Source organism: Trichomycterus rosablanca, chromosome 9, assembly GCF_030014385.1.
Source record: "Trichomycterus rosablanca isolate fTriRos1 chromosome 9, fTriRos1.hap1, whole genome shotgun sequence".
NCBI lineage: Eukaryota > Metazoa > Chordata > Actinopteri > Siluriformes > Trichomycteridae > Trichomycterus > Trichomycterus rosablanca.
Window position 1 is genome coordinate 303,770 of NC_085996.1, and position 22,925 is coordinate 326,694.

The window sequence follows — 22,925 nt, forward strand, 5'->3', positions numbered from 1 at the left end:
AGATCATTTACACACATTTATAATCTTTATTAATCATCTTCTGTACCCGCTTCAGCCTGGTCAGGGTCAACATGTGTCCCTTGCCTCTAGGAGATACTGGGCACAAGGCAGGGTACAGCTAGGACAGGGCATCATACTCTCACACATTCATTTTATTTACCATAACTCTAGGGTAATTTGGAGCAGTTGATTGTTTTTGAAATGGAATGTCCAACAAGGTCATTGTCAAGTGTCCAGATACGTTTGGCCAAAAAGTTTATGTGAAATTTACCAATCGGGGATCACCAACAGGTGAAAGAATGAATTAAAATTATCCCGGACGAACCCCCAGTGTCTTCGGTTAGTTCACTGATGACTTTGTGTTAAGGTTGGTCCATCATGGTTCCTGTTCTTATATCAGGAGATCATAAAGAAAAGACACATACTTATTTATTAGAAAACCAGTTTATTGCTCAAAATGCAGAGGTATTTATAAAAGTGTGATAATAAAAGATTACGAATTTAGATCTTGGGTGTAGAAACTACAAAAGAGGAACACATCACCAAATCAACCCAATTTTTACCTGACATTAACATAGTCTTAGTTAATCTTTTTCTGATAGTCTAATTCATTCTTTCCACCATTTTAGATGAGTAACCCTAGAAGTAACTTCAGGGTAATTTACATAGATGCAGTGCACAGAGGAAGTACCAATATTTTCAGTCTCAGTCTTGTCTGTAGCAGTGGGAAAGGATTCAAGCCACTTGGAAAATATATCCACAATGACAAGCAGATACTTCAACAATCCACGAGATGTGTGAGATGTAAAGTTGATTTGCAAGTGTGTGAAAGGCTGTTCTGCTGAAGATAGAGAGTCATGTTTACCACTTGCTCAGAAGCAGAGATGTACTGTAGATGACCACTTTTCAGATGCAAAACTGCTGTTCAATCAGCCCGACTACTCCCCTCTTGGACACGTGAAACACTCCATGAAAGTGTTGTAAGAGGAATGGCATAATAGAGGAAGGTAATACAAAACACGAAACAGAGTCAGGGGAAGGAGAGCAGTTACGTTTGGCTCAAAAGGGTAACTCAGCTTGTGTAGCACAAGCAGGTAAGACAGGACTCTTTTCTGTGCATCCTGCACCATCATAGCACAAGCCACAGTAACCCTGAGGCAGGCTGGCATTCTTGGACCACTCTGTCCAAGTGTTTGGACTGATATGCCACAAACCTGGTTCACCATGTTCTTGTGCCATCACAGCGGAAACAGAGTCATCTTCAGAAACATAGAGATGGAGGGGCAAATCAAACCTGGGCAATGCCAGAGCTGGGGCAGAGCAGAGAGCTGACTGAAGGGCCTGGAATGCTGTCGTTTACTCTACCTTGGCAGAAAGATTAGTAAAGGAGCACCCATCATGTAGAACCCACTAACTACAGTAATTCACCCGTCCCAGACAAGGGAGACTAAAATATAAATACAGGCACTCGTGTCTTCAAATGTGCTTGGTATTGATTGCATGAAATAAGTGGACAGTTGGTTGAGACCCCTTCTATCCCCACAGACCACAAAGTGTTGTGAGAGACTGGACCATTGTACTGAGCCCCTACAGAGGAGCATGTGGCACCAGTGTTCAAAAGGAAGTTCATCCTTCATCTGGAAATACAATAAAGGTAAAGTAGAAAACACTAAAGCAGGATGGATCTATTTGCACGTCGGAGTCTCCAGTGTGTGGGTAGCCCGATTGTGAATAAGTAGGAGCACACCATCATTGAGATGGGAGCCCACTGGGTGGGACTAAGTATCCACTGAGGGTTGTTTGGAGGAGGAGCCTGCTGCTTCTGAGAGGAAGCGCCCTGTTGTTTGCCATTCTTGTTTTTACCTTTGCCCTGGTGCGGCTGCTTCCAACCGCAATTCATCCCTCGGTAGCAACCAGATGGAATTCCATATCGATCACCTAGCAACATCCTAGTAACCCGCTACAACACCCTAGCAACCGCCTAACAAACAATTACTATACCACATTAACCAGGTAGTAAAACCATAGCATACCCTAACTACTTATACTTAATAACTATTTATTGTTATTATTAAAGAAGTGTGACATTATTTTTCCTGGTAACTTTCTACCATTACACATGAAAAAGGTGAACTAACTGTTTAGAATTAGGTGTGAGTGTATGATGCCCTGTGATGGATCGTCACCCTGTCCTGGCTGTACCTCTGCCTTGTATCTACTAGGTGGTACAGAACACATGTTGACCCTGACTTGGCAGATCAGTTACAGAAGATAAATAAATAAAGATTAGAACTGTGTGTGTAAATTATCTTCAGGTTGTAAAAAGTGAACAGTGTGTAATGCGTAAGAAAGATTTTATTTCAGTAATAATGAATCAGAATGAAGGCAGTTTAGGAAGGTACAATCACAGTAGTCACATTTATATCACAGAAACATTTCATCATTATAATTTCTATTATTGTTCCATTATTCCACAATTTCTGTTCTATTATCAGGATATTTTGTAGATCAGATTCATCAATAATCACAAAATTATTCATTTAAGAATTTAATTAAAGACAGAAACCCAGAAAAATCGAACAGTAGCCCAATGACACCAGATCCACTTTTCCTCAGGAGTCGATCAGAAGCTCATGGTGATGGCAGCAGTGTCATGGAAGTTCATGGCTCGACGGCGCCTCCTTAAAGCTCCACAAGTCTTAAAGTAAAAAACAAACAGAAGAGTTTGTTTAGGTGGTACAGTGAGTATAGATCATCCTTTAATCCATTTATTCGTTTATTTACTCCTCAAGACTAAAGCATCATCCTTTATACCTTCAGCCACATCATTTTGTAGTGGACATAACAGTATGAGCCCCCTAAAGCATCTTTATATTCATTTTCTCATTTAATCAAAACAAAGGATGTAAAATTGGGAATCACTATTGGTATGATGCTGGTTCTCATTCCATCCCCCTGATCCATCACTTCATCCCAGCTGCTCTGCTGCAGAACTGATCAATGAATGATAAGGAGGAGAGGTGTACTCACCGGGGTACAGGTGTTCCCCTCCAGCAGGCACAGGTGAACCTGACAGTGCAGGTGGATGCTGCCTGAGAAACCAGTGAAGGTGAACATGTTGAAGGAGAAGCGGCTGGACGTGGAGACGCCATTCTGCAGTACGGTCACAGAACTCTCCACCGGGTCAGGACATCTAGCAGGAAACAGAAGAAGTTATGAGGTTCCTTCACCACTATGATAGTCACTGCCCAGTTATCTAGCACCCCTTCACCACCACCCAGCTCCTTTCTTTGAATTTCACACCACAGTCCTCCTTCCTTTAAACTTCACCACCACCCAGCTCCTTCCTTTAAACTTCACCATCTGATCCTTTGTTCCTTCCTCACTCGTTTCCTCCTCTTCATCTCCAAAGGCCACCATCCAAAACTGTGACATTCATCAGCACTTCATCAATTTCCAGTTTTACACTCATCAATACACTCACGTCCACTACGTTCTTGATGTACCCTTCCTTAGCAATTACCTCTACACCATTTCTCCCCCATCTACATCATGGTAGAAGGTTTAACCACCATATTACTCACATCCAGTGCTCCTAACCTCACTACCCTTTCACTTGTACACATAGTATCTCAAAAAGTAATCATGTATGAACTGAATCTGTTTAGTCTGATGCTCGTAACCTCTGATCTTACTCGTTAGTGATGAGGTTCCAGCGGACGGTGTCATTGCTGTTATTAGTGGGCGTGGCCCAGCAACTGTCCAGCACGGTGGAGACTTTGGTACTGTTGAATCCATCCACTGATACTGCTATGAAGATCTCCTGGTTTACATTTAACATCGCTGTACCATTGTAGGGATCGGCGAAAGCATTACTGGTGTACGCCTGCATTACAACCTGGTAGGTGCCGTTACCAGAAGGTAATTCCTTGTTGATTACACTGTGGACAAGAGCATTTAAAACACTCAGAGAACATATAAGAGGGTGGTAACCACCAATGAGAAGAAATCCCAGAGATGTGAGGTAGGTTTAATAAACATCCGTACCCTCCTGTAACCTGGAACGACTTGGGCATGGAGATCCTCTGGATGAGTGGGTAGGCACAGGAGATGGACATATAAAGCCCACCCACATGACTGATAGTTCCTGAAACAGAGCTCACCGAATTGTTGTAGATCAGGTGTGTGGCGTTACTCTGAAAGACACAGACAGAGCAACAATTATTATATCAAAATATTGAATTATATATAACTGAATTATTTGGAGAGATCCTGGTCTGTACCTCATAAGTTCCTCCACAGATCCGGTCCATGTTGTTAAATGTAAACACCAGCCGGTTATCCTGAAGTTCTCCTGTACAGTTGGTGTCTTCCATGTGGAGATCACTTTGAAAATATCCACCTTCAAAAAGCTGACAGCGTGATAGATCCACTGATCCACTGCCATTATTACACGTCACTACAGCATCTGAAAAATAAAAGAATCAGAAAACATTTCATCTCTGAGCTCTCAGGTTGATGGTGAATGGAATCGGGTTCTTCAGAGTTCCTATAGTGGTTCACCTCTGAGGCACATCCTCTCACCAATACTATCTACCATGATGTGTTAAAAGAACTGGTTCACATGTGTCCACAGAATTTATCAGACCAGTCCACCTTCATGATTCAGAATCTGCCTGCACCTCTCTGCTGTGAGGGGGTCATTACTTCTGACCAAATCACCAGCTCTGTTTACGGAAATACTGACCCAAACCTGCAGGGAACCTCCATCATGCTTCAGTGTTGAATCCAGATGCTGATCCATGTTGTGCTCTTCAGGTCATTGGTGAACAAACTGCCTCCTGATGGAGCCAAAATCTTTAAATTGTGGTTCATCAGTTCAGAGCACCTGCTGGTTCGGCCCCTCTGAACCACGGCTTTGTAGTTCTATGAAGACCACCTCTGACCTCTCTGGACTATAGATGGGTGGACCAGGGTCCCAGTGCTTTATGCTAGTTCTTTCTGAAGAAAGCAAGCCTGGGGTATTTCAGGTTATTTTTGAGTATGGTTGTAGCTCACCTAGCTTTAATTCTTCTACACAGCTGCTTGTGTCTCACTTCATCAGTTTAGACCAGTCTGACCATAATGCCACTGATCATTGGCACCTGCTGGTTTAATCATGTGCTGAGCTCAATGCCCACAGGTGACAGTGTGAGTATCAGTAGGTGAGAGTGTTTCTGAAGGTGATTACCATAAACATCAGGGTTGGGTTTAGATTTGGTGGGATCACAGAAGCAGCCAACCACTAAATTCTTTTCACCACAGACCTCGTCAGTACCGCACGTCACAGTTCCGTTGGTACAAGCAGCTAAAGAGAGAAGAAACCAGTGCAGGACAGAAGATCATGTTATTAATGAATATACCAGAAAATCATTCACGTCATTATAAACATGAACATGTTGTAGCTGTAATGTGGTGGTTACCTGTAGAGTTAGTGTGATTTGATGTTTATATGATACTGGTTTAGTTTTGCTCTGTTTTATTGTCTGGAATTAATCAGTTAGAATTGAGAATGGGCGGAGTCACGGCTCAGTCCTTCATCATCAATTCTGAACTAAATGATAAATCTGTCTGAAGTGTTTCAGAGTCGATCATCTCCTGACTCTGGAGAACATCAGCTGTGGTAAAGGTTTAGGTTCTACACTGGTGACCTGGCTGTGCTGGTACTCAAACCTTCTGATATTCCAGTGTTGTGACCACTGAGCCGCCATCATCTGAAATCATGGCATGGAGGACAGGACTGCTTGATGGAAGGTGGATAAATTAGGCAGCTCAAGGTTCTGGGTCCAGCTCACTACTGCTGGTCTACCAAGTGATGACCACACATGGGACTCGACCATCGTTTCCTGGCTCACTGTGCGTTCACACTTTCAAGCAATAAAGTGACAGGCGAACATTTATTTCCTATCGTAAACTTGTCGTCTGTGATTGTGAAGCAGGATTAGGAGCCCAGTTCCTTATCTGTTGGGCCCCTGGGGCTCCTGCACACGCTGGGTTATACTGGAACTGATTAGTTCAGCCATACAATATTCACTGCTTTAGATAAAACCCAACATCACATAAATAATGGTAAAGTTACCTGGAACTCCACTGTCGACACGGTCCACAATTACTCCAGGGTTAGATCGATAGGTATCATAAATGTTCTTTACAGTCTCATAGCCAATCTGAGAACACAAACCAAATCAACACTAAACATCGTTGTTTTCATTTTAATATATCAATAATAAATAATGTGTGAGCATGGTCTACTTACCGTATATGGAGGAACAAGGCCATCAGTCTTCCCATACATAAACATTAAAAATGAGTGACCTGCAGTACCTGATAGCAGTACTGCTTGAAACGTTGCATTCTGAAATAAGTGTAAAATAAGTTCTGAAATTAATAAATATTAAAATCACATCATTTAGAAAAATCTAAATCTTTAATTAGTCTATTTTTAAACTCTTACTCCGGGTGTAGTGGTGTATGAGACGTGGTCATAAACCAGGAGAAAGGCCGAGGATAAAGTGATATTTAGGTTAAGATAGAAATATTTCATTTGCTTCGAGAGGAAGTCAAAAACTGCACCACTTGTGATTTCCTCATAGTAAATGTTCCTGTTAGGAGAAGAGAACTGGTACCACAGGGGGGCGATGATGTCCATGCCGGTGTTGTTTCGTGGGGTGGGATCAGTGACCTCAGAGAAACTCAGAAATCCGTTCTTATTTATCTGAAATGAGAAGAACAGAAACACACAGAGCTGCTTAATGTAAGAGGGTCATTATTTGTTTGGGTTTTTGTTCAGAGGGGTGTGGGGTCATTTTTCTGTGTACAATTATGGTACACTGAGCTTTAAAAAGGGGGGGGGGGGGGGGGTCAAGTGAATAGATTGTAAGGCGTGGTCAGATATGATTCTGTGAAATCCAGTGAAATTAGTTCATCATGTTAAAACGTTTCCTAAGAAGTTGAAGTCCCAATAAATCCCTACATTTAGAAAGTGGCGACTCAAAGTGCAGACAGAAGGACATGCCTTTCATAATGCCCCTGCCATGTTTAAGTGATTAATGGAGCAGGTACTTGTGGTACCGCAAAGGCAAACTGTTCCCAGCGTGACAGGACATTCAGCTCTACTGTTGCTGGACGAGTCCGGTCCCAGAGATGGAGGTTTGGCCTAATACATCAGGACCTGAGATACAGTGTTGAGCTCTGTGCATGCTCCTGAGGGCATGGCACATTTCTGAGTGATCAAAACACTTTGACGGCTCTCATCATCTCAACTCGTCTTCTGACAAACAAAAAGTGTTTTTTCAATAAAAAGCTTCACTTACATAAATTCCAGTATAATTACGTCCAAAGTAATGGAACGGCTGCTGAAAGGTCACTTTAGGGCTGTTTCCATTAGCATCAGTTAGCACTGGGTGTTGATTCATGATTCTTAACATGCCTTCATAACTGCCACTGTACACTGTAGAGTACAGAAAATAAAGTAAATAAATAAAATTAAATGTGTAAACATGCCAGACATTTCATTTTTAAGAATAATTTGTCAACACCAGCAGCTGCAACACGTCGTTAAATAATTTAATAAAATGATCTGAAATAATTTACTCTGACAAATAAACAATAACAGAGGAATCAGGTGGGGGGCAATTACTTTTTCACCCTGCTGTACCTCACCAGTACTTTTTGAAGCATAAAGCATTTAAAGTAGCTTCTATTATATCAGACATTTTTGAAACCCAGAAGGAAATAAATAAATAAATAAATATTTACCTTTAATGTCACTTTGAACTTCGAAAGCCCAGCGACCAGCTACACCCACGTTAGATGTGGAGGCCACAAGAGTGGGATTTGGGAAACGTGTTATTGGTAGGAGGGTGAAAGTGCTTTGACTGCTCGTTATAAAACCAGGCTGTAAAAAAGAAATAAAATCAATTATAAACACGACAGTGACGAAACAACTTGATTGTTTTATAAGATTTATAAGAATGTGTTTTATTTACCATCCACTTCTGTGTGATAGCAACAGCCGTGTAGTGGAAGAGGATGAACATGAGGGTTCCATCAGAGATCATCACCGCTTGGAACGTTGCAGGCTTTATTAAAAAGGTAAAATTATTTATTAATACATTTATATAAAAACTGTAGGTACTCACACTGTTCCATGTACATTTTACCAGTGCGCTCACACGAGCCACAGAGATTCACCAGCGTGTTTTAATTATTCAGTTGAAAAAAGGAATAATTACACAAATAATTAAAATCCTAGAATTTTGTACATTTCTGATTAAACTGTAGTTTTTTTGTATGTAAATAATATGGCGGCTGTGAGAGTCGTGACCTGAACTCTTACCTTATTATCGGTTGTCAGCAACACACTGTCCCAGGTAACGGCTAAAGCCCATGTAGCAGCAAAGTTTGGATACTCCGGGTACATAGACCTCATTTCTGATGTGGCCAAATCGATGAGAGTTCCGCTGATTTCTTGCTTGTAGGTAACTGTTCCAATATTATTGGTAGTTGTTGTCCACATCGGTGCAATCAAGTTTATGTAACTCATTTGGCTATTTGGACTGACTTGGGACTCTGGCACACTGGAGAAGGACAGGAAACCATTTCTGTAAATCTGTAAGAATTCAGAAGGAGAAGAAAAATCAGAAAAGACACTCGTACTCAGTCACTGAATTCACAGAAACAATCCTGATGCTTTCTAATCCCACAGGAAGTCGTAACAGTTTTAAAATAGAATATTATAGAGAATCTCTTTAATATAGGCGCTTGGGTTCTCAGTGGTAAACTGGTCGTCTAATAACAAGTTCACACTACAAGTCGTCAGATCTCTGTACAGTTCAGACTACACGACTGGATCTCTTGTAATCGGGAGTCTTTCAGGTCGGTGTGTATTTCACACTACACGACTGATGGGTGATAGGGGGTCACACACTACACCATCTATCACCAACTGGAATCACAGGCGAGCTTCTCTGGTCTCCCAAACTACGTTCTGTCACGAAAACAAACATGAGAAGTGACGAGGGGTTTAATGATTCCACGTCCAAAAATACACGACAACAAGTAGCGAGCTCAAAGTTGTTTGTGTGCTGATGTGCAGCATAAAATCAAAGAGGAAAAATAAATGAATCTGAGTGGATTTGGCAACACGAGCAGCAGGGATTGTTTTGTCCTGTAGCAAGTTGGAGGTTAATAAATATTTATTTGTAATGCAGTGTGGGTATGATGGTTTGGCGTGGACAATAAGTTCACAAATATTGTAAAGCTTGTGTGTGTGCTGATGTATTCTGACAGAAAATATATTATCCCCCTCACCACACTCACTGCCAGTCACAACCGACTGATCCAGATATTCAACATGCTAGATATCTCTCCTCAGTCCGACGGTCGGATCGAGTTGTTGAGTAGTTCACACACAGTGATTGAGAGCCGAGTTGCTCCCGAGCCGGCACATCTACCAGTCGGCAAGAAAAAATTAGGGCAAAAATAGTGTTGTGTGAACTAGGCATAACACAGACATGATTGGATATGTCTGGATTGAGGGGGTGGGGTGGCCAAAGCCCTGCTATGAATTGGTGCCCGGTGCCTCGCGCCCATGTTTCACCCGCTGTGAGGCTGACCAGGATAAAGCAGTTGATGCTAATGAGAAATGGAAAATGACCTTCTGAACTGTAATGAGCACAACTGATGTGGAGATTGGCAGAGCAGCTCACTTACATATTCATGTCCTTCTGCTTTGCCAAATATGGCCACATAGGGGTCATGGAGGCGCAGATGATTGATGTGTCAGTTCCTTTAACAGACAGTTACTTTGTTGTCACCTTGTTGTGTGTTTATTTATCTTATTTATCACAGTTTCTTCCTCACAGATTTGCCAGCTCTTGTATTTGAATCCTTCTTTTCTCTTGAAACTGTGATGCTGGTTAGTGAATATAGATGTGATTATCAGTAGGTTTATTTATGAGTCAATTCAAATGTGTTTCTGGTTCGATGTTTATTTACACTTATTATAAGTTGTTGAAACAGGACGAGAGCGTTTAAGTTCATCATAAACACTGAACAAATGAAGTTCTCTTTCATCCGTGGTTTAATGGAAGGTCTTAATAACTTTAAATATTTAAATATATATATTTCGGGTTCTCTCAGTTCTGTACTTACGTAAACGGTGTGCTCTGAATATCCAGCGTACTTGAACGGGGAAAAAAGTGGAACAGTTACCGAGGCTCCATCCGTCGGGAAACTACAAGTATTAGCATCAGTTACGACGGGGAAGAAATAAGATGGTAAAGCTAAAAAAAAAAGAAAAAACCTGATGACTGTTTCTGTTATAACAGTAATAGTGCTGAAACCTGATACACAGCCTGCTACACTGCTTCATACGAATCCAGACTGTGAAGTCAAACATTATGAACAGCAGTTTAATTTAGAATACCTTTAACATTTAGCAAAGGATCTGCAACAAGAGTTTTTAATCTAATCTAATCTAATCTAATCTAATATAATATAATATAATATAATATAATATAATATAATATAATTAGGGCTGTCAAACTATTAAAATTTTTAATCGCGATTAATCGCATTAAAAAAAAATCTGTGTAAATGTTATAGAAAACAAGGATTTTTAAGTGAAATGTTACAATTAAAATGGTGAACACATTTTATGCTAAATGTACTGATGTTAAAAACTGCTGGGACAACAGAAAACTGTAAGGGAGTTTTATTCACTCACATATTAGGCAGTAAATGTCAGATTGTAGGTTAGAATTTCTCCATCAGCAAACATTGTAGATCAGCGGTGCTTTAGGTGGGATAAGGCGTAGTTATTGTATCAGACTTGTCTGTGGTTGTATCGTGACGATGGTTTGATGGACGTTTCTACACGAAGTGAGTGTGTTTTGACCCTTTGGGGCTTCCATAGTTCATGAACTAACGTGCTCGACTCAGCTTTCCGGTATTCGGTACAGAAGAAGAAGTGAATTAAGTGTAATAAAGTGTTCTGCTCCCGACAACTTGTGAATATAGCGTGTATTTATTTCTTTATTATGCAAGTGCATCACTACGACGATCGGTTACATTATGTTAACAAACCGCAAATGAAAAACGGTGGCAAGTCCGACATTAAAACGTTTGTTCTACCAGTCAAGTGTCAACATGAACTAGAATTTGCGTTAATGGCACTAATTTTTTTAATCGCGTTAAATTGAGGTCGCGTTAATGCGTTATTATCGCGTTAACTTCGACAGCCCTAAATATAATATAATATACAGTTTATTTCAACTACTGTGACATTCATACTTGTTTGTTTAAACTGAATGTAAATAACATGATTATAACAATATTCTAGAAGACAAAATAACTTTTTTAGATCTGGAGTTTGTAATATATTTATTTAAAATGTTAAATGTAAAATCTAAAGTAATAAATAAACATAAAATAAAGTATACATATTTACATATTTAAAGAGAAACAGAAAAACAATAAATTAATGACTATTTCAATCTTATTAATGTTTATTTAAATAAAACAATAATAATAAAGTTCATTATAATGTTTATTGTAAATATAACATTAGATTTAGAGTTTTAATGATGAATCTAAACTGTATTAACATTTATCATTAATAGCTTCATTCACTGCCATTCTTGCAATTCAGGCCTAAAACACTCCAAAAAAAGTTGGGACAGTGGCACTTTAAAGCTAGTAAAGAGGTAAAACAAACTAAATAATAAGGTGATTTCAAATTCAGTTCTCTGGGCTCTGAGGCATTTGGGATGGACCATCACAAAGGCAGGGCTTTAGAAGAGGAGGGTGCCGGTACCAGACTGGCCTGCCTGCGGTCATGTTCATGTGCAGGGTTACTTATAGTTCCTAGAATTACTAAAAATCTCAGCAGTTATTTAAGTCCAGATAATTTACTCAGGTTTTTGATTGGTCCCTCCTCTGGGGGTCCGGTGATGTCAGAGCTCTTTTATCAGAATTATGTATGTAATGAGTTTCTTGATTTCTTGATGCAGAGATAAACTGGTTTACGTGATAATGGTTTTCTGAAGTGCTCCTGAGCCAATGTGGCTAGATTGCAAAGCTGTCTGAGGGCTCAAACCCTTGCTCTTACAGACTGAGATGTCTCCTTATTTCCTGAATCTATAATATTACATATTAATATTAATATATTGTACAGTAGACAGTGAAAAATTAAATTCTAGATTACATTCTTTTTGACCTGATTGATTCTCTCCTGAAGTTTGGAACACGGTGGTGAGCCACACCCCATCATTACTGCCTTTTACTAAATGTCCCAACTCTATCAGAAATTGTAATTTATTTATTTAGACGCTTTATTAAAATAATTGATAAATATTTACCTGCTGCCCCGTGAGCTGATGTAACAGAGAGAAAGAGAAAAACAATGAATGATTATTTTCATCACAAAGATTTATTACAGAAAAATCTAATCATTTTGTGCTGAAGGTCTCTCAGCTACAGTGGAATAAAAAAGATCAGCGACCAACAACAAGATCAACATCAAGAAAAAGAATCGACATTATTCACCAAATCAAGAAGAAATAACTTCAGTAAGAATGTGGTGGAACTTACTGATCAGGAGCAGCGTTAGTGGGTACAGCAGCAGTGCCAACGCCATCGCCAACCCCAAATCTACAACATACACACACATACACACACACACACACTTTAATAATTATTTTCTAATTAAATTACCTTGACTGTACTGCTGTAATCAGATCTAACCTAAAGTATATGGACAGTATCAGGTGTGAATACAGAAGCATAAAGATGGAATGAAGTGATGTTAGAGAGAGAGCTCACTGTTTGTGATATTGTTCTGTAAGGAGAGAAAATAATAAATACATTTATAATAAAGAAAAGAATCGTACCTGGCTGTGAAGGTGTTAGTACTGATACTGGTGCTGGTACTGGTGCTGGTGCTGGTACTGGTACTCGTGCTGGAACTTGTACTGGTGCTGATGCTGATGCTGGTACAGCTAGACTGATCAGTACAGCAGCTCTGTAGGAGGTTTATATAGGATTTAGGATTTACACCCTCATATCTGTAACAGGAAGAACCGGTCGAGTTTAATTACAGCAATTACAGAAGGACAGAGAAACACAATTATAGAGACGTTTACGTCTAAATTATAAATGTGATAAATCAAATACTTGACAGACCCACCGTAAATTAAAGAATTACACCGATCAGGCATAACATTAAAACCACCTTCTTATTTCTACACTCACTGTCCATGTTATCAGCTCCACTTACCATATAGAAGCACTTTGTAGTTCTACAATTACTGACTGTAGTCCATCTGTTTCTCTACATGTTAGCCCCCTTTCATGCTGTTCTTTAATAGTCAGGACCCCCACAGGACCACCACAGAGCAGGTATTATTTAGGTGGTGGATGATTCTCAGCACTGCAGTGATGCTGACATGGTGGTGGTGTGTTAGTGTGTGTTGTGCTGGTATGAGTGGATCAGACACAGCAGCGCTGCTGGAGTTTTTAAACACCTCACTGTAACTGCTGGACTGAGAATCGTCCACCAACCAAAAACATCCAGCCGACAGCGCCCCGTGGGCAGCGTCCTGTGCCCACTGATGAAGGTCTAGAAGATGAGCGACTCAAACAGCAGCAATAGATGAGCGATCGTCTCTGACTTTACATCTACAAGGTGGACCGACTAGGTAGGAGTGTCTAATAGAGTGGACAGTGAGTGGACACGGTATTTAAAAACTCCAGCAGCGCTGCTGTGTCTGATCCACTCATACCAGCTTGTTTAATGTAATGATGGTGTTTACACGGTACACTCATTAATACAGGAGCTAGAAGCATAAGCCAAAAATACTTTATATACTTTGTTCACTTTATTTACTGTCTCATATTCCATGTTATAGCGTAGATGTTACTGCAGCACTGAAACAGGACATTACAGACCCTGAGGAAACATCATATTACACCAACCATCACCTCCACCATCATCTTCACCTGCACCATCAACTCTACACCCACTTCATATATACGAGGGATCTTTATTTACCTCACGTGTATATTGTGGTTATAAGCGGTGATGGTGGAGGAGCAGGAATCACTGCTGTAGCCTAGAGGTTAAGGTACTGGACTAATAATCAGAAGGTTGCTGGTTCAAGCCCCACCACTGCCGGGTTGCTGCTGTTGGGCCCTTGAGCAGGGCCCTTAACCCTCAGTTGCTCAGAATGTATACTGTAACTGTACTGTCAGTCACTTTGGATAAAGGCGTCTGCTAAATGCAGAAAATGTAAATGTAAATTTAGCTCCATCTGATTTCCACCTGTCTGGAAGCTCAGTGAAGCTTTAAGGGGAAGAAGATTTTCATGTGATGATTATGTGAAAGCAGCGGCGCATCAGTGGCTACGAGCTCACACATTTCGATGACGGCATTAAACAGTCGGTAAAATGCATCGGAAGGTGACGACGTAGAAATGGGATGAAGTTTGTTTTTAAATTCTTAATAAATAGAAAAAAAATATTCATATATCTTCATATTAAATATGCTTTAATATTGACGATACCTTCCGCCAAAAAGTAGTTCCACAACGAATGAGTTGCTGCTATGCCACGGTAAAAATTCCCTCCCCTGCCCTAACACAGTAGGCTAAAAAAGGCATAAAGTTTAACACTACAAAGTAACGCTAGTTTGGAATAAAAATAATAAGCGAAGATGAAAGGAAAAGGAGAAAAAGCTAAAAATAAAATTAATTAAGAATTAAAAGATAGAATGTAGTTATTTATTAGTTATTGCGTTATTTGTAATCTGCACACTTCTGTTCATTGTGCAGTTAGAAATAAAAGTACGCTCTGTAGGATGTGCAATGTCGTTATTGGCAACGCGTCAGCGGAGTAATACAGTTGTGGTGTGAAAAGGCCGTGCTGATATTCGTAGAACGCTTCTCAACCAATCAGATTGTACGGTCGGAACTAACTGTTGTATAATTCCTTAATGTAAACATGTGTTTGATTCTTTGCATTTAACCAAATATGTATATAATGCCCATCCTCAGACTGGTATGTTCTCCTCTAAATTAGGTACATTAACATTCTGCTACTTTTACTGCAGGATTAATTAAAAAGATTCATGAGTGACATTTTTATGGAAGGAACATAAAGAACCTCCTCCCCAAAATGTGCATCACCCAGGCGGCGAGCTGTATCAACATTCATCATTAGGATGTCATAAAAAACTGGTTTAGTCAGAGGTTTAGTGATTAGTACCAAAACTAATAAACCTGCAGAAGGTAAACAAATGTTGGAGCACCACCACTAACTGGCATGCACAGGCTTTAAGAAGTCTGGGACTAGAGCTATCCGGGAATTATTGACCTGTAGTCCCTTCAGCTCCTTCCTCTTCTGTGTGGCAGTGATGGACAGGATTTAGTGTTTGTATGTCTGGACACGTGCATGTTGGTATCTCACCTAGTGCCGCTTTTTTCCTGAGGTTGTTAGCAGTGATGGTTGGGTGTTGATGCGCATGAAGATGAAAAAGGGGGATGGATTAAACTTGTTGGCTCTTACTTACCGTCGACTCTTCAGAGGACTTATGTTATTCACAGATGGACCAACACATTAAAACCACCACCTAATAATGTTCATGTCGACGTTTATTTAGTAGGAATAATCTGAGGGTCAGTGATTAAATGTTGCGCTGACGGAGGTTCCTCATAGTTCAGGTGTTAAATACAGACAGTTTAAGCAATTGAGGGTTAAGGGCCTTGCTCAGGGACCCAACAGTGGTAACTTGGCAGTGATGGGACTTGAACTTCTGATTGGCAGTTTAATGTCACATGGTTATGGCCGGATGTCTGGGTTAGGATATCTCTAAGACAGTAAGTGGTGTCACAGGTAACTGTGGTTTGTACCCACCAACAGTGGTCAGAGAGATGAACTACAGACTGCCCACATGTTGTTGGGTGACCAGGTTTCATTGATGACAGAGGACTTGAAGTCTGTGGTGTCTGGTATCGACCAACAGTAGATCTACAGATGAATCAGATCAGTTAAACGACCGTGTGTCTTGTAGCTCAGTCCTGCCATGGTGTGACATGAAGCTGTCCTCCACAGAGTTTGGCCGTTCCTCACCCAGGTTTAAGCCTCTTACACAGCTGGTTCTGTTTCAGTTAATGATTGTGTTGCAACCTGCATATGAAAATAATGATCATTAGGACCTGTTTGTGATAACTGGTTAATCATACACCTGACTACAACCCTACAGAATTTCTGACTGTGTGCCAGTGTACCTACAAGAACTGATGCTGTTGTGGAGGCAAAGGGTAAGTCACACCAAATCACTCTTTCACCTACAGGTGCCGGCAGTGCAGGTCAAATCACTTTATTGTCGCATCACATTAAGACCAGTGTGAGTGAAAATCTTGGGTGCATCGTCCCTCACAGTTGACTTACATTTCTTACATTTACAGCATTTAGCGGACGCTTTTATCCAAAGCGACTTACAGTTGAGACAGTATACAGTCTAATCAATTGAGGGTTAAGAGCCTTGCTCAAGGGCCCAACATTTGAACCTGGCAGAGGTGGGGCTTGAACTGGCAACCTTCTGATTGCTAGACCAGTACCTTAACCAGTAGTTATACTACACATTTACTTTCATATACTAGCACTATCTGTTCAATATATACAGCAATTTGTTTAAGACTATTAATGTACAGATGTACAGAAATTATGAACAGGGAATGATCAATATCAATAAATACATTTGGAATAATTATTATAAAGTCCAGGATGTCCCGGTATCGTACAGGATATGAATTATACACAGTATGTGTACAGGTGTGGTGAATATAGTTCAGGTGAATAAGGTGCAGAGTGCAGAATGGGTTGTGTGTGGGGTGTGTATGAGGTGTGTATGGGGTGTGTGTGGGGTGTGTATGAGGTGTGTATGGGGTGTGTATGGGGTGTGTATGGGGTGTGTATGAGGTGTGTATGGGGTGTGTATGAGGTGTGTATGGGGTGTGTATGGGGTGTGTATGGGGTGTGTATGGGGTGTGTATGGGGTGTGTATGAGGTGTGTATGGGGTGTGTATGGGGTGTGTATGGGGTGTGTATGAGGTGTGTATGGGGTGTGTGTGGGGTGTGTATGAGGTGTGTATGGGGTGTGTATGAGGTGTGTATGGGGTGTGTATGAGGTGTGTATGAGGTGTATATGAGGTGTGTATGGGGTGTGTATGAGGTGTGTATGGGGTGTGTATGGGGTGTGTATGGGGTGTGTATGGGGTGTGTATGGGGTGTGTATGAGGTGTGTATGGGGTGTGTATGAGGTGTGTATGGGGTGTGTATGAGGTGTGTATGAGGTGTGTATGAGGTGTGTATGGGGTGTGTATGGGGTGTGTATGAGGTGTGTATGGGGTGTGTATGGGGTGTGTATGAGGTGTGTATGGGGTGTGTATGGGGTGTGTATGAGGTGTGTATGGGGTGTGTATGAGGTGTGTATGGGGTGTGTATGAGGTGTGTATGGGGTGTGTATGAGGTGTGTATGGTGTGTGTATGAGGTGTGTATGGGGTGTGTATGAGGTGTGTATGAGGTGTGTATGGGGTGTGTATGAGGTGTGTATGGGGTGTGTATGGGGTGTGTATGAGGTGTGTATGGGGTGTGTATGGGGTGTGTGTGGGGTGTGTATGAGGTGTGTATGGGGTGTGTGTGGGGTGTGTATGAGGTGTGTATGAGGTGTGTATGGGGTGTGTATGAGGTGTGTATGAGGTGTGTATGGGGTGTGTATGGGGTGTGTATGAGGTGTGTATGGGGTGTGTATGGGGTGTGTATGAGGTGTGTATGAGGTGTGTATGGGGTGTGTATGGGGTGTGTATGGGGTGTGTATGAGGTGTGTATGGGGTGTGTATGAGGTGTGTATGAGGTGTGTATGGGGTGTGTATGAGGTGTGTATGGGGTGTGTATGAGGTGTGTATGAGGTGTGTATGGGGTGTGTATGAGGTGTGTATGGGGTGTGTATGGGGTGTGTATGAGGTGTGTATGGGGTGTGTATGAGGTGTGTATGGGGTGTGTATGAGGTGTGTATGGGGTGTGTATGGGGTGTGTATGAGGTGTGTATGGGGTGTGTATGAGGTGTGTATGAGGTGTGTATGAGGTGTGTATGGGGTGTGTATGGGGTGTGTATGGGGTGTGAATGAGGTGTGTATGGGGTGTGTATGAGGTGTGTATGAGGTGTGTATGGGGTGTGTATGAGGTGTGTATGGGGTGTGTATGAGGTGTGTATGGGGTGTGTATGAGGTGTGTATGAGGTGTGTATGAGGTGTGTATGGGGTGTGTATGGGGTGTGTATGAGGTGTGTATGAGGTGTGTATGAGGTGTGTATGGGGTGTGTATGAGGTGTGTATGAGGTGTGTATGGGGTGTGTATGAGGTGTGTATGGGGTGTGTATGAGGTGTGTATGGGGTGTGTATGAGGTGTGTATGGGGTGTGTATGAGGTGTGTATGGGGTGTGTATGAGGTGTGTATGGGGTGTGTATGAGGTGTATATGGGGTGTATATGGGGTGTGTATGGGGTGTGTATGGGGTGTGTATGAGGTGTGTATGAGGTGTGTATGGGGTGTGTATGGGGTGTGTATGAGGTGTGTATGTGGTGTGTATGGGGTGTGTATGAGGTGTGTATGGGGTGTGTATGAGGTGTGTATGGGGTGTGTATGGGGTGTGTATGAGGTGTGTATGAGGTGTGTATGGGGTGTGTATGGGGTGTGTATGGGGTGTGTATGAGGTGTGTATGGGGTGTGTATGGGGTGTGTATGAGGTGTGTATGGGGTGTGTATGGGGTGTGTATGAGGTGTGTATGGGGTGTGTATGGGGTGTGTATGAGGTGTGTATGAGGTGTGTATGAGGTGTGTATGGGGTGTGTATGGGGTGTGTATGAGGTGTGTATGAGGTGTGTATGGGGTGTGTATGGGGTGTGTATGAGGTGTGTATGGGGTGTGTATGGGGTGTGTATGAGGTGTGTATGGGGTGTGTATGAGGTGTGTATGGGGTGTGTATGAGGTGTGTATGAGGTGTGTATGGGGTGTGTATGGGGTGTGTATGAGGTGTGTATGGGGTGTGTATGGGGTGTGTATGAGGTGTGTATGGGGTGTGTATGGGGTGTGTATGAGGTGTGTATGAGGTGTGTATGGGGTGTGTATGGGGTGTGTATGGGGTGTGTATGAGGTGTGTATGGGGTGTGTATGGGGTGTGTATGAGGTGTGTATGAGGTGTGTATGGGGTGTGTATGGGGTGTGTATGAGGTGTGTATGGGGTGTGTATGAGGTGTGTATGGGGTGTGTATGAGGTGTGTATGGGGTGTGTATGAGGTGTGTATGGGGTGTGTATGAGGTGTGTATGAGGTGTGTATGGGGTGTGTATGGGGTGTGTATGAGGTGTGTATGGGGTGTGTATGAGGTGTGTATGGGGTGTGTATGGGGTGTGTATGAGGTGTGTATGAGGTGTGTATGGGGTGTGTATGGGGTGTGTATGGGGTGTGTATGGGGTGTGTATGAGGTGTGTATGGGGTGTGTATGAGGTGTGTATGGGGTGTGTATGAGGTGTGTATGAGGTGTGTATGGGGTGTGTATGAGGTGTGTATGGGGTGTGTATGAGGTGTGTATGAGGTGTGTATGAGGTGTGTATGGGGTGTGTATGGGGTGTGTATGAGGTGTGTATGAGGTGTGTATGGGGTGTGTATGGGGTGTGTATGAGGTGTGTATGGGGTGTGTATGGGGTGTGTATGAGGTGTGTATGGGGTGTGTATGAGGTGTGTATGGGGTGTGTATGAGGTGTGTATGAGGTGTGTATGGGGTGTGTATGAGGTGTGTATGGGGTGTGTATGGGGTGTGTATGAGGTGTGTATGGGGTGTGTATGGGGTGTGTATGAGGTGTGTATGGGGTGTGTATGAGGTGTGTATGGGGTGTGTATGAGGTGTGTATGAGGTGTGTATGGGGTGTGTATGGGGTGTGTATGGGGTGTGTATGAGGTGTGTATGGGGTGTGTATGGGGTGTGTATGGGGTGTGTATGAGGTGTGTATGGGGTGTGTATGGGGTGTGTATGGGGTGTGTATGAGGTGTGTATGGGGTGGATTGTCGCAGCCCTGGGGAGCTCCAATGTTGAGAGTCTATGAGGAGGAGGTGATGCTGCCCATCCTGACCACCTGAGGTCGCCCTGACAGGAAGTCCAGTATCCAGCTGCACAGAGAACAGTTCGGACTCAGACCATGGAGCTTAATGTCCAGTCTTGAAGGAACAGTGGTAGTGAATGCTGAGCTGTGATCTACAAACAGCATCCTCACATGTGTGTGTCCTACTGCGTCGTCAGTGGACCTGTTCTGTCTGTTCAGGGCAGGTGTAGCCTAGTGGGTAAAATACTGGACTAGTAATCTAGAGGTTACTGGTTCAAGCCCCACCACTGTCAGGTTTCCACTGTTGGGCCCTTGAGCAAGGCCCTTAACCCTCAATTGCTTAGACTGTTTACTGTCACAGTACTGTAAGTTGATAGTTTTAGTAGGAACATCATCTAATCATTCCTGATGAACCCAGTGACTGAGTCTGTGTGCTCATCAATGTTGTTATTTGATGCTTCTCGAAACATGTCACAGTCCACGTCATCAACAGTCCTGGAGCATAAAGCATAGAGTGATTGGTCCGACCAGGTAAATACCGCCCTGATGGTAGGCTGTGCAGTTGATTTTGATTCATACACTTTGATCATGTGCTTTTGTCTCAGCCAATTGCGTTTCATTTTGCCACTTCCTGGAGTGAACAAATGACAGATCTAACTTGCTTTAGCCGGTACTGAACAACCTTCTAATGAATTCTGTACCACAGAAGAGACGTTTGCCGGAGAACGTAAGCTCATTTTTATGTTTTATTGTATTTCAGGGTTTAATAGCCTTTCTGTTTTAGCCAACATTTAAAAAATGTGTTTTCCTGAAGAATAAGTTGTAGTTTTGTAGAGTTGCCATCTCACACGCTTTCTAAGATGGCGACTGTGAGGTAACGATCATTTTAAAATGAAATAATTTACTGCATCAACTATAAGGACAATGAAGTACACTATAGGACGTGTATTTATTTATATCATTCTGTTAATGCTACAAGGTTACGTGACAATGTTCAAGTTTTTCACAACTAAATACAATAAGGAATATAACTGTAATGTCATTTATTTTATTGTGACATCTACAAAAATGCTTTTAAGAACTGTGATAGATTTTACCCACTAAAAGATTCCTTTCTCAAAATGGTTATTGGGCATTGCTTTTCTTTAGTAGAACTAGTATTGTTGTCATATAAAGAACTTTAAGAACCTAGCTTATAAATCTCTCTCTCTCTCTCTCTCTCTCTCGTGTTTGCACAGATACAGTCATTTTTCATATATAAAAGCTGTTGGCAATAAAATAATTAATGGCTAGCAAATGGTTTTTAAATGTCCAAGTAACAAACAAACAATGTGTCTGTCATAGTTTTAGAGAAATGTACTTAATCTCCCCTGAACATTTCACCATAACAAAAGATTTTACATAGTCAGACTATTCCTGCACTTTTATTAATAAAATCTATGTTATCCATCGCTGTGGAGAGTCCTTGTGCATTGTTGAAGGTTTGAGTACGCCTACATTTGTTCTGGTAATCTCACAACACCGTCATTCCTCGCTGCTGAGAGAACCTGAACAGCCAGTTTTGCTTTAGTTTCTTTTAAATAAAAGAATGTATTGTTGGACTTGTGTATGAACTTGTGATGTTAGACTGTTGACACCCTTCATTTGTCCTTGAAACTTTAAACTGAGTAGGATTCCTATGTGCCATAGTGACTGTTTAGAAGAAAACCTGTGGTGAAAATAATGTTTTCTGTCTATTTCAACAGATACTTAGCTAGCTGATGTGCTAGCTAGCTGTTGTCCAACTGGTACTTTGTTTGAACTTTGCAGTCCGGGTTTAAGGTAAGACACCTTTCTGTCGAGAGTAATTTAGTTCTGGAGTTAAATTGGTTATGTTTTTTTTAATAAGTAATTTTTTATATCTAGTTCACACCTGTGTATCTTTTCTGCATTTAAGGTGGAATTAAAGGTATGGGGGTCTAATTCATCTTTAAAATCTTTGAAAATGTCTTTAAAAGTACAATTTATTCACCCAAAAACTTTACAAATAATTGTGTTTGTATGCACCGTCACATGCAAGAAGTGCATTAACTTAAATATTATTCTTTTTTTTTTGTCATTAGTCAACATCATTCACTTGGCTAATAAGTGCCTCCATAATCATTTATTTTATACTTCTACTGCATACCTGATTTGGTTTGTATATTATGGACAAACTTTATTAGTAGGGTTTTCGTATCGATTCTGCAAATCAATACACACTGCCTGGCCAAAAAAAAAGGTCACCACCTGGATTTAACTAAGCAGATAGGTAAGAGCCTCCCATTGGATAATTACTGCATGGGTGATTATGTTTCAGCTGGCAACAAGTTATTTAACTTTAACTGATGCAGTGAGTAGCTTCTCATTTGTTACACAACCATGTGGAAACAAATCCTGTGGTCGTGGAGAAGATGTTCATCTGTTTCAGAAGGGTCAAATTATTGGCATCAAGCAGAGAAAACATCTAAGGAGAAGCTGAAACGACTAAAATCAGGTTAAGAACCGTCCAACGCATTATTAAAAAGTGAAAGGACAGTGGGGGGGTGCAGATGAACATCTTCTCCACGACCACAGGATTTGTTTCCACATGGTTGTGTAACAAATGAGAAGCTACTCACTGCATCAGTTAAAGTTAAATAACTTGTTGCCAGCTGAAACATAATCACCCATGCAGTAATTATCCAATGGGAGGCTCTTACCTATCTGC